This window comes from Lithobates pipiens, unplaced genomic scaffold, assembly GCF_037356315.1.
Source record: "Lithobates pipiens isolate NorthernLeopardFrog02 unplaced genomic scaffold, aLitPip1_a1.2 Scaffold_28, whole genome shotgun sequence".
NCBI classification, from domain to species: Eukaryota; Metazoa; Chordata; class Amphibia; order Anura; family Ranidae; genus Lithobates; species Lithobates pipiens.
Window position 1 is genome coordinate 122,172,112 of NW_027507789.1, and position 15,848 is coordinate 122,187,959.

The 15,848-nt window shown below is 42.3% G+C and overlaps 1 protein-coding gene across 4 annotated transcripts in view; it reads left to right on the forward strand.

Annotated features, from left to right (window-relative positions):
- The window catches only part of LOC143935591 (signal transducer and activator of transcription 5B), a 413,177-nt gene that overhangs the window by 77,820 nt on the left and 319,509 nt on the right, over positions 1 to 15,848 (forward strand). For all 4 annotated transcript variants that reach the window (XM_077459573.1, XM_077459571.1, XM_077459575.1 and 1 more), the window contains exon 2: positions 9,950 to 10,016. The gene's annotated coding sequence lies outside the window, so the exon portion shown is untranslated. The remainder of the gene's footprint in view (positions 1 to 9,949; positions 10,017 to 15,848) is intronic.

The window sequence follows — 15,848 nt, forward strand, 5'->3', positions numbered from 1 at the left end:
GCGTCGCGCAATAGGAAATCTCTGCGCTGTCACTGGGACCCGTGTGTGTCCCAGCAGACAGCGCGGCAGGGCAGGAAATGGCGTAGACTCCCACGGGAGTCTATGCCCGGAAGTGGGTGTAAATACCTGTCTTTGACAGGTATCTCCACCCCCCTCCCCCCTGAAAGGTGTCAATTGTGACACCGGAGGGGGGGAGGGATCCGATCAGCGGAGGTTCCACTTTAGGGTGGAATCCCGCTTTAAGTGGTTAAGATGACAGAACACTCACATATGAACAGAGGCCATTAAAATGAATAGGATTTGTCTTGTTGGCTGTTTTTAGAGCTGAGGCTTAGAGCAGAAAATCGCCCAAATATGCCTCAATGTGGACGGAACCCTTTTTCTTTTCCTAAATCTTGTTTGCTTCTATCTGTTGCTAAAGATAATATGCCTACTTTGCATTTTCACTTTTTTAGAAGCTAGCAAATGCAAGCATACATGAGAATGATGAAAAATTATGGACATTGTGGTGATTGTGTTAAAATACATAATAGTTCATGTAACTAAGAAACGGATTGTTGTTTAAATGGATGGTCGTTGGTGCTGCTTGTGTCCTGGGTACATTATTTTTGATTGGTTAGGAACCTTGTTTGAGTAATGTCTGGTTTTCTGCATAACCAAGCAAAATATATACGGTAAATAAAATGTGCTGTGCGGTATGAATACCTCTTTGTAAATACTATAAATTAATGTTAACATATGATTTCAATCCATAAAGTGCAAATGCTAATAGTTATTATTAAAATAAAAAATATATTGAATAATCTTGCGCCATGTGAATTCCTCTATTGCAAAATAACTCCAAAGTGCAAGATGCTAACTTAAAATATAAATGTTAATATGGTGCATAAATAATATAAACAAATGATTACTCATAATATAAAATGTCAAATATTCAGCATATACAATCAATTGATGTTATAAATGGTGCTCCAAAGAAAAAAAATCCTCAGTGACTTGTGACAGTGCTTCACAGATTAAAACTTTCAGTGACTTCACACATGTGCTAACCCCCCCCCCCCCCCCCCGCATGATTGCGCTCACCTCAGGGGTTGCGACCGTACAGCTAAGTTTGGTCAAATGAGCATTAGAACCAACCTTGGGCTCAAGGTTAGTGGACTCTGCAAATCATCAGATCTTTCACTGTGGATGTCCTTGATTCATATATGCAAAGAAATAGGCGGGATAATGTGATAACGTTTCAACTCAAACTTATTGTATAATAAAAATGCCATTGTCACTCACATTAGAGGTGCTACCAGCGCACCACTCTATATAGAAAGCATGGATAAACAAAACTCCCAATCCAATAGGTGTAGTTTGTGCTTCTAGCTGCCGCACTGAGAGATCAATGTCTCAGCTGACTTCTCCACCATCCTGGCCCCTCCCCAACACGTGTCGACACAGGGCTTGTCACAGGTCTTCCTCAGGGGTACTCTATTGGACGGCTGGTGTTGCTAAAATATATAGTGGCTCGGCGGGCATTTTCGTGTAGTTCAGATCTGAGCAGACCCGCACCATTTTATTGTAGATATATACTGCTTACCTGATATTGAGAACGCTGCACTTTAAAAAAAAAAAAAAAGAAAAAAAACTATTTAAAAAAGTCCTATCTTTTGGACGGGGAGCGAGACACAGACGCTGCCTAATGGATTGGGGGTCGTAACAGTATGTAAGATTATAAAATATGCCTGGTGAGTAATGGACTAAACATAATAATACATTTATTAATAGAACAATATGTACAGGGGGCAAATTACAAAACCTCATGTATGTAACACTATATTATTAAAACCTATGTAGATAACCCGTTTGCATAATATATATGGGGAATGAACTACTATAGTTTACCAATTTTAATGACAACCAAGTTGCTGGTGGATCACGTAAGAGACCCTGCGATCGATCCATAATTGCAAAGGATCACATATTAAACAAGCATACATATCAGAAGAACTGCCACTATATTAATGGACCCAATCAGTACCCAATATAACCCACTACTAAAAATTTATTCATTGCCCTGATAACTATCTAAATTTTAACCCCCCCCCCCTTTTAATATTATAACATAATCAACACTAATAGTTATGGTCCTGTAGCAGTGTTGTCCTAAGTACCCACAGACTGGGTGTACTACAGATGGTGACTTAAGTAAAAGTTACAACTAATACTACCCCATATAGGACATCCTCATCTGTGGGAGTAAGGACCAAGACAAAGAACCATGGTGCTAACACCAAGGAACCAAATCCTTCATACACATTGATATCAACATCCTGGCCAATTTATACAGATGAGGTTTGTAGTACAGCTTGAATTTATATGCAGGTAGGGGTACCTAAAATATGAAACAAAATCCTATCAGTGGTGTCAATGAGCACCACATAAGCCCACTTGATTGGATCAGATGAATCAACCCTGCGTGAGAGCGTGCCCCCATGCAAGAGCGGGCGTTCTGGGACACCGTCCCAGAACGAGAGTCGCACCGCCTTGCCGTTATTTGATGGTGGGTGGGGGCAGCAACTGGTTGAAATAGGTTTTTGTTTTCAGGCCATGTGCGGTACTTGTCTCCAAATCCAAGAAATGTATTTGATTTTCATGGATTTCCCATGTTCGTCGAATATTTCAATCGTTGTTATTCAATGATAGGAATAGATTTTCCACATCATTCAAAGTGCCATTCCAGATGATTATTAAATAATCCTATGATTCATTTGTATAGCATAATTCTTGGATCTGGGTTTGATAATACACCATCTTCCTCCCATTTTGCCATATACAGGTTGGCGACACTAGGTGAAAATTTTGCACCCATCGCAACGCCTTTAATCTGTAAATAATACTTGTTTTTGTACCGAAAGTAGTTATGATGTAAACAAAAATCCAAACTTTTCAAAATGAACTTAGGATGGGTGCGATCAAACTTTTGACTCTATTTTTTTTATAGCCATATATAGCTGCTCTCATAGCCCCCTGATGGTCAATACTAGTATAAAGGGAGGCAAAGTCTGCTGTTGCCAGCACTGTATTAGCACCTAGTTCACAACTTTTAAGTAACTGCAGGGTATGTTTTGTATCCTTGAGGAAATCTACTGTATCCCGCAATAGAGGTTGCAACTGAAGATCTATATACTCCCCCTAATCCCAAATATATATATTTTTTTAATATGCCCTTCCTTGCCCCATACTGTATCAATGACTCTAATTCTTGCTTATATTGTTTAATGGGGTTCGAATTTAATATTTTGTATGTCTCCCTATCTTCCAGTATTTTATTCATTTCATACTTGTACTGTTCTCTGGCTAGTACCACAGTCCCCTCACCTTTGTCTTTTCTTTTTTCTAATAGTTCACACCTTTTGCTTATATACTTTTTTTTTTTTATAGGGAATCTTTCCAAATCTGCTGTAACTAGTCTCTTAAACATATCCACATATTTTTGGGTGCATATTTAAAGAGGAAGTAAACCCTGATGGGTTTACTTCTTCTTTCATTCCCTGCAAAGGCAAAGCATAATGAACTACTATGCATCGCATAGTAGACCATTATGTGTCACTTACCTGACACAGGAGCCAGCGATATCACCGCTGTCCCCTGTAGTCCGGTGCATCCATCTTCTCGGTGGGGTCTCGCAGCTCCACCGCTGTCATTCGGTGAAGCCGCGATGACGTCACTCCCGCGCATGCGCACGGGAGCCAACACATGCGGCATCTTCGTCATTGATGATGCTGCGCTCAGTGCGCCTGCGCGCCGCTGTCTGCGGCGCATGCGCCGCAGACAGCGGTGCCTGTCTTCAGCCAAATATCTCCTAAACCGTATAGGTTTAGGAGATATTTCTTGGACCTACAGATAAGCCTTAATCTAGGCTTACTTGTAGGTCAAAGTGTGTTGTAAGGGTTTACAACCACTTTAACGCCTCTATCAAGTGTAAATAATTCTTCCTTAGTTAGATGTTTACCACTGAGATTATTTGTTCCTTCACCTAGTTTTTCTGCCTTCTTTTTTTTTTTTTTATTGTACCCTTCTCCCTGCTCTACCTCCTCTCTCTCTACGATTATTTCTTCCTGTGTGGGATCCTTTCAAAAAAGAGCGTTTCATAAGAATTCTCTTGATTTTTCTTCATATAGTGGTTATCTGTTGTGTGGCACTTCATATGCCGCAGGTGGCGATCTATTGGGCCTGTGTCCTTGAGGTTTTGGTGACTAGAACTCACCTTGCGGGGGTCCTCTAGGGAGGAGGTCCCCCTGTGTATGATGATTACAATGTGGGGATCCTCCCCGTTGGGGGGTTCTATACTGATATCCTTGTTAATGGCCTCCTAGCGGTTGTTTCCTATATGAGGGGTTTCCCCTTGTATGATACTGGATGCGCCTCGGTCCACCTCGAGCGCAGTGCCATACCACTGCAACAAAGGCCAAGCACTAGTAGGGAGTCACCTCAGCCCCAAATGTATAGGGCCAATGCCAGCTTTCCCTGTGCCCTTCAAAACCCCCTGCGGCTTCCCCCTAATTCCAGAGAAGCAAACATCCCCCTCTTTCACTGCCCAGCCAGGTGTTTTTCATTTAATTTTGCAACCTCTGTGCACAGCAGTTCATAGTGAGCAACCCTGGTTCTAGTTACGCCCGTCCCTTTGAGTGGAGAGAACTTGCCATGGAGGAATTACATTTTTTTTAGGCCTAACTTTTAATATGGGACTCACAAAAAAAACAAATTATACTCCTATTGGTTCACAATCCCCATCCACCACATGCCAATCTTCTCATTCATTATGCTAAGGTCAAGATACCTTATGATTATGCGGTTCCTTCTCTATGACAACACCCAGTGCCCTCCCCGAAATGACCCAGCTTTTGAAAAATTATTGAAAATTCAACCACTTCTAAATTATTTCTAAGGAAAAATCCCCCCCTCGTTTATATACCCCCAACCAAAATGTCTCCATCGATGAGTCCCTTGGCAAATTCACAGGCAGGCTGGGCATCAATTCAGTTTATCCCCAGTAAAAGGGCCCGATATGGGTTTAAACTCTGCAAACTTTGTGACCGAGAAATGGGGTGTATCTACACCTTCCTGGTGTACAAAGAGAAGGACTCCCTACTGCATCCCCTTGAATGCCCAGAGTACCTTGGAGCCAGCAGGAAAGTCTGGGAGCTGGTCTATCTATTTCTTGAAAAGAAATACCATCTTTATGTGGATAATTTTTATACGAGCTTGCCTCTCTTCCGCAATCTTCACCAGAGGGACACTCCAGCATGTGGTACAGTGAGAGCCAATAGACTTGTGAATGAAAGGCGATTGGCTGTCAGGTGGAGGGATGGACGAGACGTGTACATGCTCACAACAATTCATAATGACACCTACGTGGAAGTCCCCAGAATAAACAGCCCAATCCAGAAACCAGCTTGTGTCCATGACTATAATTTTGTTCATGGGGGGAGTGGACTTTAGTGTTCAGATGATCGAACCCTACCTTCCCACAAGAAAATCCCGCCATTTGTATAAAAAAGTCTCCATTTATTTTTTCAGTTTGGCCACGTATAACACTTATGTTATTTATCAAAAATCTACCGAGACCCCCGTATCCTATCTGCATTACCAAGAAGAAGTTCTCTCGGCCCTTTTGTACCATGAAGGCCCACCAGAAAATATTTTCTCTGATTCAGTGAGCAGACTCCACGAGCGCCTCCCTTGAAACAGGCCACAGACATCAAAAGAAATGTCAGGTGTGCTCCAGAGAAGGAGTTAGAAGAGACAGCTCTGTATTGTTGTCTCCAGTGTCCTTCCCAGCCAGGCCTCTGTATAGGTGACTGTTTTCCACGTTACCATACTTCTCTACATTATTAACATTGGTAAATATAATTGTTATTTACCTCCACACCCCTTATGACACTGCACTAAACTGTACATACTTCTGCCTTCTCCGGAAACTGACCCTGGCCTGCTATACAACCACATTTCTGCCTAAAGCTAAACATACCCCTGCCTGCTCCGGAACTGACCCTGGCCTGTTATACGACCATGCTGCTTCCTAACGCTAAACTGTACCTACCTCTGCCTGCTCTGGAACTGACCCTGGACTGTTTGACCACATTTTTTGCCTGCCTCTTGTACCAATCTTTTACCCTTCTATGGTAGTGGGAACACATGGGTCTCTCATATGTCAAGGGCTCCAGAATTGTTTTTCTGGATGAAGAAAATTCATGTTTTAGTTTTCTCATTGCCGGATTAGGGTCTGGAGACTTGGAGGCTTCAAAGCAGGGGTTTCAAACTCAAATTACCTGAGGGCCACTTGATGATTTTTCATATCCCATGGGGGCCACATGTAAACTTTCAAACTACTATATACAGTTGTAGATACTGCTTGCTACCAGTCACTGCTTACTGCCAGATGCTTGACAGCATTTTCTCTGTGTTAGATGAGCATTATTAAACCCTAGCACTGGTGTCAGCAAATACATTATTAACCCCTAGCACTGGTGTCAGCAAAAACACTATTAAACCCAGCACTGGCATCAGCAAACTCATTATTAACACCCAGGACTGGTGTCAGAAAACACATTAACCCTAGCACTGGTGTTAGCAAATGCATTATTAAACTAGCACTGATGTCGGCCTCAGTCACCCCACTAAGGATTTGCCTCAGCGTGATGGCTCACTCACCTCTCATCAAGTCAGCTCCTGGCTTTATCACAGGGCACCCAGAGAAGGACACAATCTCCTGCCCTGAGGTGGCAGCAGGACCCTGGGCCTGGGGCTCTGATCGATCACCAGTGCCTAGGTGGACGGGGCGATGGGCGGATCCTTCCTGCGCTCCTTCCTCAGCTCTGTTCTCTCTATGGGCTGCAGCAGAGAGGACACAGAAAACGGAGACAAACCTCTTTGGCGCCTCCCCCCTCTGCAGTGCAAACCCATCCAGGATGGGCCCTGCCTGCGGACCATTTATAACCAGTTTGCAGGCCGCAAATGGCCTGCGGGCTGGTACTTTGAGACTACTTTGAGTCCCCATTCTTTCCTGACCTGCTACCTGTACTATGGCCCATGTTTTTGCTTACTACCAGGACCAATCTTTTGGCACTGCTGGCAGTATCTCTACCTGCACTGACCCTGGACTTTATATGGACCATATCCCTGCCTGTACTGACTATGGACAATATTCTTGCCTGCTGCCTGGACAATTCCATTCACCGTTGCTGACTACTTTCCTGCCTGCTGCCTGGATCAGGTCTCCCCTCCTGTGGGCAACTGCACTATTAAAACCCCAGGTAATCTTTTGTTTACCCTTTGCTCAGCAGAATGTATTTTGGGGTGTAATTCTTGGTATGTACATGCCATGTGTTAGAAATATGAAGGACCTTAAAAATGCGATAGGTTTTCAGGAAATTATATATGTAATTTATGTCCCTAAAACACCTGATGCTGCTCCTTGGATGTTGGGCCTCTGTTTGTGGCCAGGCTGTGCAAAAGTCTCACTCATGGTATCGCCATACTCAAAAAGAGTAGCAGAAAATATTTTTTGGTGTCATTTTTGGACAACTTTTGTGTAAAAATAAATACAAAAACAAAATGCGTTTTTTCATTTTTTCCCCACAATTTCCTAAAACTTCTGGAAAAAAAATGAACCCTTCACAAGACTCATTATGCCTCGTAGATTATGCGTTGGGGTGTTTGCTTTCCAAAATGGGGTCATTTTGTGGGTGTTTCCATTGTCCTTCTATTCCAGGGCCTTCAAAAGTGTAATAGGTGGTTGAGAAATGAGATGTGTATTTTGTGCTACTAGAACACCTAAAGGTGCTACTTCATTGTTGGGCCTCTGTATGTGGTATTGCTATACTCCAGGAGGTGTAGCAGAATGTATTTTGGGGTGTAATTTGTGTTATGCACATGCCATGTGAGACAAATAACCTGTTCTAATGACAATTGTGTGAAAAAAAAATCTTCATTTTGCAAAGAATTGTGGGAAAAAATGACAACTTCAAAAAACTAACCATGCCTCTTACTAAATACCTTGGAATGTCTATTTTCAAGAAAGGGGTAATTTGGGGGGTATTTGTACTTTCCTGTCTTGTTGAGATAGGCCTTCAGTACATCAGGTGTGATCAGGCATGATCAATTTTCAATGATATTTATACTTTGTAGGCTCTATAATTTTCAACTAGGCCAAATTTACACCGATTTGGGTTATTTTTACCAAAGATTTGTAGCAGTATAAATTTTGACCAAAATTTATGAAGAAAAATTACTAATTACTAATTCTCAGTGAGGGAATCAGAAAGTGAAGCATTGCGGCTTCACTTCCCGGTTCCCTACTGCGAATGCGCAAGTCGCGCAGCGCAATGGGAATGGTCCGTGCTGTCTCTGGGACCCGTGTGTCCCAGCAGACAGCATGGCGAGACAGGAATAGGCATAGACTCCAGTTGGAGTCTATGCCCGAGAGTGGGTGCAAATACCTGTCTTAGACAGGTATCTGCACCCCCCTGCCCCCTGAAAGGTTCCAACTGTGACACCGGAGGGGGGTAGGGTTCCGATGAGCAGAAGTTCCACTTTAGGGTGGAACTCCGCTTTTAAATAACTTCTTTCTCCTGCCCAGAAATAATGTCCTATGAGGTATTGCTCCTCTCACATTCACAAGTTCTCAGGCACTTACTGATATGTATGGATGGTGTGCTGACCTGTAGGTGTGCTGCACTATGTTTCCTGATATGTAAACAATGCATTCTGTATGCGGGCCAACTAATAGATTCATGAAAATAGTTACCTATTTTATAATCGATTATGATGATAATTATGATTATGATGATTGATTATGTTTCAGCCCCAATTGTGTCACCACTTTATGTTAAAGGAGCAGTCCACTGAAAAATGCTCATTATAAAAAAACTTGAATGTGTCAGATTGCCACTTGGAAATTCAGTGATTAGATGCCCACGCAGCAGTTCTTGCCGCATAAATTTACCTCTATCAGGTTATAATTCAGCTATTATAAATATAACGCTGTATGAATGAAAAATGCAACACAAAGAATTAGGCTGCTCCTTTCATAGTTGGGGGGGGGGGGGTAGTTGGGAATTCTCTGTCAAAATATATAATATGTACAAAACTGATGGATTGACCTACCTACATTCTTCCAGGGCTGAAATAAGCTCTCAGTAGACTAATATTTCTATGATAATCTGCATATTTGTATGTTAACTTGGTTGTATACTTTTTATTTATTTTTATTTTTTTACCTACAGGTAAGCCTATAATAAGTCTTACCTGTAGTTAAAATCAATATCTCCTAAACCTGTACAGTTTAGGAGATATTCAGTTTGCATGCAGCCGCTGATGTCGGAGTCGCATGCGCTGTGAAGGTCCGGCAGATGCTGCCAAACCTTGCCAGAAAGAAGGGAGTGACGACATTGCGGCTCTGGCCACTCACAGCGCCGGAACCCCGACCCCGTAAGACACTCCGAGGGGAAATGTCAGCTCCCTCGGTGGTGACCAGGATCAGCTGCCCACGCCTCGTTCTAAGGTAAGTGTTTTATAATGAGCTAATATGCAGTGCATACTAGCTCTTTATGCTTTTTGCCTTACAGGTTTTAAAAAAAAAATTGTGTGGGTATACAACTGCTTTAAGTATTTATTTGACTAGTTAGAGATGCTGTTGGAACCGATCATAACAAGCAAACATTTTTTTTTAGGATAAAGTGATGTTTGATTAGTGATCATGTCCGATATCCAGAGGACTTTTATGAGAGATCATTTGACCACTGTGACCAATGGGGGAAAATAAAGTGCAGTTTATTCCTGCATCCATTCCCCAGCTGCACAATAACCAGAAACCCATAAGCATTAGCTAGCAGCACTTTGTTCATAGTTGCAAACAAAATTGAAGGATCTTGACTTTTTCTTTGTTTTTATATTACAGATCAAGTGATATTGACGGCATCATCAGTGAAGAAAGGTCTAGGGGAAGATCTCGAGGGGGGAAAAAGGTAACTGAATTGGCTATTTCTGCTACATTGCATTATTAATCTTTTCAGGTAGCTTTGCAATGGCAATACTTGGCCTTATTGGCTACATCTGTGAAGGACAGACTAAAGCCTAGTACACATGGGCCGCATGTCAGCCAGCATTGGCCAGTTCAATAGAAACCGTCCAACGTGTGGCCGGTGTGTACAGCAGCGGGTCTGACCAAAGCTGGTTCGGTGGGCTTCTGTTGAAGACTCTCTAGACTGAAAAGGGTCTGCCGACCGGCTCACATTCAGCGCTCTCAGCCAGTATCTGAGAGTGCTGACCTTAGTGTTTTGACGGGGGGTGGGCACCTTTTCCCTGTCAGAACACAATAGCTCAGCAGGGGAGATAACCGTACTAACATTGTATTGTTAGTACTGTGGCTCCAACCTGAGCTGAGCGATCAAGTTTTTTTTTTTTTTTTCAATCAGTGGTGTGTACGAGGCTTTACTATGATGATTGGCTGTATACACTCCTGAGGTGATTGGCTTGTGTTGCATCCTGGGAGATCCTATCCTTAATGTGCTTTTGCGCTCCTTGTATGCCAAGTGAAAAGCAAGCCAGGTTTAATTTGGCTGTTTCTGTGCTCTGCACAGTTGATCAGGAAATACTGGTACATCTGCTGGATATTGAGACATGTCTCCAGCTGGAACACCATTCTAAGAGAACAGTAGGGTGTTTACTCAATGTGCATGCTTTACCCTTAGAAAAGCTGTCAGCATCACAAACAACTGTGCTTCAGTACTCCAGTGTATACTGCAGCCATTGCTTGCTCTTTATGAGTTATGTGAACTGTTAGTGAACAGAGAAGTGAGTATAGGCCGTTTGCTGTGTGGGAGATGAGACATCTCTGCTGCAGTTGCTGGAGAAAGGGTGGATCAGCAGATGTCAGGAAGCTTTTGCTGATGTGATTTCCAAAGTCAGATTAGTGATAGTGAAACTAGCTGGTTGCTGCTAGGTTGAAAGTCTGAAAACAAGGTCACAAGTATGTTTGCTTGATCATCCTTTTGTTTGTGTCTGTGGCTACACATATAATGTACAGGTTTTCTCAACAGAAACTTGTGTTGTTTAGTTATGGCATGAATTTAATGTAAACCTGTCATGAACCTGGCAATTCAATGCAAGTACACTGCTCAAAAAGATGTTGAAAACACTTTAAAAACACATCAAATCTCAATGGGGAAAAATATCACTCGGAATAGCTATACTGATATGGACTGGGTAAAGTGTTAGGAACAAAAAGATGCCACATCGTTTGATGGAAATAAAAATGATCAACCAGCAGAGGGCTGAATTCAAAGACACCCTAAAATCAAAGTGAAAAAATGATGCAGCAGGCTAGTCCATTTTGCTGAAATTTCATTGCAGCAACTCAAAATGGTACTCAGTAGCTTGTATGGCCCCCACATACTTGTATGCATGCCTGACATTGCCAAGGCATGCTCCTAATGAGAACAGATGGTGTTGGTGTCCTGGGGTATTTCCTCCCAGATCTGGACCAGAGCATCACTGAGCTCCTACAGACTGCGGTGCAACCTGTCAGCATCTGATGAACCGAAACATATTGTGCCAGAGGTGTATTATTGGATTTAGGGTAGGCAAGCATGGGGGACATTCAGTGGTATCAATGGCCCTCCAGGAGCTGGCTGCATACTTTCACCACATGAGGCCAGGCATTGTCGTGCACCAGGAGGAACCCAGGACCCGCTGCACTAGTGTAGGATCTGACAGTGGGAAAAAGGATTCCATCCTGATACCTGATGGCAGTCAGGGTGCTGTTGTCTAGCCTGTAGAGGTGTGTAAGTCCCTCCATGGATATGCCTCCCCAGACCATCACTGACCCACCACCAAAACCAGTCATGCTGAGCGATGCTACAGGTAGCATAACGTTCTCCACAGCTTCTAAAGACCCTTTCACATCTGTCACATGTGCTCAGAATGAACCTTCACTCATCTCTGAAAAACACAGGGTGCCAGTGGTGGACCTGCCTATTCTGGTGTTCAATGGCAAATGACAATCTAGCTCTATGGTGCCGGGCAGTGAGCACAGGTCCCGGGCTCCTCTAATGTGTTTTCAAAGTGTTCCTTAAATTTTTTTGAGCAGTGTATATGATAAAAAAATGCAAACGCCAGAGTTACATTGAGTCAAAACAGTGCTCAATAATGCATTGCATTAGTATTAGCATTTTTAAATTAGTATGTTTTCAAGAGCACAAACCCTGTCTTGAATTGTATTGTAACTGTATGTTCTCACTTTATTTTGTACGTGCTGTGCAAACAGGCACTGCTATATAAATTGCAGGTCCTGAGTTTTTTTTTTTTTTTGCAGCTGAAGTTTGCACATTTCTAACTTCCCTGTGTAAGTTGTGCTTGGCCATTCTTCCTTTCACTTCCTAAACCTTAATTTATGCTGCCTTTTATGTTAGAGTTATTTGAAGAGGTGAGGGTGGGCCCAAACAGTTTTCTGGGAAAAGTAGAGATTTACATATACAGTTAGGTCCATATATACAGTGGAGACGGAAAGTATTCAGACCCCCTTACATTTGTCACTCTTTGTTATATTGAAGCTATTTGTTAAAATCCTTTAAGTTCATTTTTTCTTCATTAATGTACACGCAGCACCCCATATTTACAGAAAACACAGAATTGTTGACATTTTTGCAGATTTATTAAAAAAGAAAAACTCTTTTGCTGAGTATTTAGTAGAAGCCCCCCTTTGATCTAATACAGCCATGAGTCTATTTGGGAAAGATGCAACAAGTTTTTCACAACTGGATTTGGGGATCCTCTGCCATTCCTCCTTGCAGATCCTCTGCAGTTCTGTCAGGTTGGATGGTAAACTTTGGTGGACAGCCATTTTTAGGTCTCTCCAGAGATTCTCAATTGGGTTTAAGTCAGGGCTCTGGCTGGGCCATTCAAGAGCAGTCACTGAGTTGTTGTGAAGCCACTCCTTCGTTATTTTAGCTGTGTGCTTAGGGTCATTGTCTTGTTGGAAGGTAAACCTTCGGCCCAGTCTGAGGTCCTGAGCACTCTGGAGAAGGTTTTCGTCCAGGATATCCCTTTACTTGGCAGCATTCATCTTTCCCTTGATTGAAACCAGTCTTCCTCTCCTTGCAGATGAAAAACACCCCCACAGCATGATGCTGCCACCACCATACTTCACTGTTGGGACTGTATTGGACAGGTGATGAGCAGTGCCTGGTTTTCTCCACACATACCGCTTAGAATTAAGGTCAAAAAGGTCTATCTTGGCCTCATCAGACCAGAGAATCTTATTTCTCATCATCTTGGAGTCCTTCAGGTGTTTTTTTTTTTTTTTTTTTTTTTTTTTTAGCAAACTCCATGTGGGCTTTCACGTGTCTTGCACTGAGGAGAAGCTTCCGTTCGGCCACTCTGCCATAAAGCCCCGACTGGTGGAGGGCTGCAGTGATGGTTGACCTTCTGCAACTTTCTCCCATCTTCCGACTGCATCTCTGGAGCTCAGCCACAGTGATCTTTGGGTTCTTCTTTACCTCTCTCACCAAGGCTATTCTCTCCTGATAGCTCAGTTTGGCCGGAAGACCAGCTCTAGGAAGGGTTCTGGTTGTCCAAAACATCTTCCATTTAAGGATTATGGAGGCCACTGTGCTCAACCCTAAGTGCTGCAGAATTTTTTTGTAACCTTGGCCAGATCTGTGCCTTGCCACAATTCTGTCTCTGAGCTCTTCAGGCAGTTCCTTTGACCTCATGATTCTCATTTGCTCTGACATGCACTGTGAGCTGTAAGGTCTTATATAGACAGGTGTGTGGCTTTCCTAATCAAGTCCAATCAGTATAATCAAACACAGCTGGACTCAAATGAAGGTGTAGAACCATCTCAAGGATGATCAGAAGAAATGGACAGCGCCTGAGTTACTAAATGAGTGTCAAAGCAAAGAGACTGAATACTTAGAACCATGTGATATTTCAGTTTTTTCTTTTTTAATAAATCTGCAAAAATGTCAACAATTCTGTGTTTGTCTATAAATGAGGTGCTGTGTGTACATTAACGAGGAAAAAAAATTAACTTAAATGATTTTAGCAAATGGCTGCAATATAATAAAGAGTGAAACATTTAAGGGGGTCTGAATACTTTCTGTCCCCACTGTATATATTTGGACGCAGGCACACATTTCATACTTTTGGCTCTATATGCCACCAGAATAAAATTAAAACAAAACCATCCAAATAAATTTGAAGTGCAGACTTGTTGCTTTAATTCAAGGGGTTGAACGTAAATATCAAGTACAAATTTTATGAACCACAACCATTTTTATACACAGTCCCCCCATTTTCAGGGGCTCAGATGTAATTGGACACATTTCTGTAATCGTAAATAAAATGTTAATTTTTATTATTTTGTTGAGAATCATTTACTGGCAATGACTGCTTGAAATCTGGAACCCATGAACATTACCAAAGGCCGGGTTTCCCCCTTTCTGGTGCTTTGTCAGGCTCTAATGGCAGCTGTCTTCAGTTATTCTTTGCGAGTCTTTCTGCCTTTAGTTTTGCCTTCAGCAAATGAAATGCAAGCTCAATTGGCTTGAGATCAGGTGACTGACTCAGCCTTTGCAGAATATTCCACTTATTTTCCTTCAAAAGCTCCTGGGTTACTTTTGCAGTGTGTTTTGGATCATTGTCCATCTGTAATGTGAAGTTTCGTCCAATCAACTTTGCTGCATTTGGCTGAATCTGGGCTGACAGTATATCTCTAAACACTGCAGAATTCATCTGGCTGCTTCTGTCTTCTGTCACATCATCAATAAACACCAATGTCCCAGTGCCACTGGAAGCCATGCATGTCCATGCCATCACACTGCCTCCACCATGTATTACAGTGGATCATGAGCTATTCCAAGCCTTCTCTGCACTTTTTTCTCCCCATCATTCTTGTACAGATTAATCTTAGTTTCATCCATCCAAGAATGCTTTTCCAGAACTGGTCTGGTTTTTTAGATTTTTTTTTGGCAAAGTGTAATCTGGCCTTTCTGTTCTTCGGGCTTCTGCTTGTGGTATACAGTCTGTATTTCGTTAAGTCTTCTCTTGATTCTAGACAATGATACGCCCAACTCCTGGAGAGTGTCCTTCACTTGTCTGGATGTTGTGAATGGGTTTTTCTTTACTGCAGAGAGGATCCTGTGATCATCCACCGCTGTTGTCTTCTGTGGACGTCCAGACTTTTTTCGTTGCTGAGCTCACCAGTCCATTTTTCTTTGCTCATGTAATGCTTTTTGTCTATCTATTAAGTTCTTGTGGTAAAACCAAGGAAGCATAGATTTCTGAAGTGTGTCAATGCTTTACTAAACAGGGAAAAATCTGCACATACAAACTGTAGGATGAACACTACAACACAACTTATAGCTTACAAAGTATATGCCTACACCTATAAGCATGTACAATCTGTACACATTAAGTAAACTAATCAATTACTCAACTTGGGGGTCAAGATGTCCTCCATGGTCCTTTTGCTCAGTCCAACTCGCAAAGTTCTCCAGCTTCTGGCAGCCATGTCTCCTCTTTGTCCTTCCAAACACCACTCTCTTGTCCAAGCACATGTTTTTCCCAAACTCTCCCCAAGCCCCTCCCACCCATTTCCTGCATACATAAACCTAACTATATTATTGTTATCAAGACAATATACAAAATTGGCCATAGCAATACACCTCAGAATGTAACAAACTGTTGATTTGGCCCTCTCCTAATGTTGCTGCTATCTCTCTGATGAATTTGTTTAGTTTTTGAAGCCTTACAATGGCCTGTTTCACTTACATGGACAGCTCCTTTAGACACGTGAT